We start from the raw sequence: 1,210 nt of genomic DNA, 5'->3' as shown, positions 1-1,210 counted from the left end.
AGGTGGGAGGAATACAATAAATCATTGCTAGCCATGCTTCAATTTTTTTCCCCCTGGAAATGTGAGGTCAGCCTGGAAAGGTTCATTACAGTGATTGCTTGTAGGGAGTGAGAATGAGGGTGAAGGAGACATTAAAACAAGCAGGAATTAATTACAGAAGGTGACACATAGTGATGTGACTAGGGAGAAATACAGTAAAGGTTCCAGAAAGGATTATTGGAATATATGATGCCTCATGGTGCTGTGTTCCAGGGAATTGGCATTTTGGCAAGGGATATACTGCTCCTTTCCCAAAGAGGAATGTTGCAGCAGTCCGGCCTGGCAGGTGTCCATAAATTTCTTCAGAGCAACCAGACACCTTTCTTTTCTACACAATTCTCAGTCCACCAAACCAAGGAGAGAAGTTCAGGAATATCCACAGGGAATGTTTTTTTTTTTTTTCTCTGCGGTTTCTGATTGTGTTTTCCTACTCAAGTCCTGCTGTGCTACTCCTGTCCAGGGCAAGACAAGTCAGTGTGAGCAGAAGAACACCCAGTGTTGTTAGATTCATTGCTCATGTGCGGTGGGAAGAGTATGGATTGAGAATATATTGATTAAGAATATATGAATTAAGAATATACTGCATGAAGTCTCCATCACTAAACACACACGGGTTAAGAACACATTGGATGAAGTCTCCATCAGTAAACACACACAGGGAAAGTTCAACGGAACACGTGCCTAGTGCTGAGTTGCACCTACCATGCAGAAACTGACACCTTTTTAAGACAAAATGCCCCAACCCTGGCAGTGTTCACAGCCAGGTTGGATGAAGCTTTAAGCAACCTGCTCTGGTGGGAGGTGTCCCTGCCCAGGGCAGGGGGGGGTTGAGACTGGATGATCTCTAAGGTCCATTCCAACCCCTCAAATCCTATGATTCTATGAAAACACACAACAAGAGCACTGGCAGAAACACTTAAAACCAAATTATTCCCCTTTTTTTTTTCCCCACTGCCACATCCTTGGCAGCATCAGCAGGGAATAGTCAGTGTACGGATTCAGGCTGGATTTTACACGGCGCTTTGCAGGGACAACACTGCTTAGCCATTCCTCCACGCTTTTAAGGCAATAACCTTGAGGATGTTTTATATCGATTACGTTTTTAAAGGCCCTTCCACACCCACTCCGCCTTTCACGACAGGCAGGGCGCGGCGCTGCTTTCCGGCAGAGC

This window comes from Acanthisitta chloris, unplaced genomic scaffold (assembly GCF_000695815.1).
Source record: "Acanthisitta chloris isolate BGI_N310 unplaced genomic scaffold, ASM69581v1 scaffold3023, whole genome shotgun sequence".
Lineage (NCBI taxonomy): Eukaryota > Metazoa > Chordata > Aves > Passeriformes > Acanthisittidae > Acanthisitta > Acanthisitta chloris.
The sequence above is the reverse complement of the archived record's forward strand: the minus strand, read 5'-3'. Positions refer to the sequence as shown.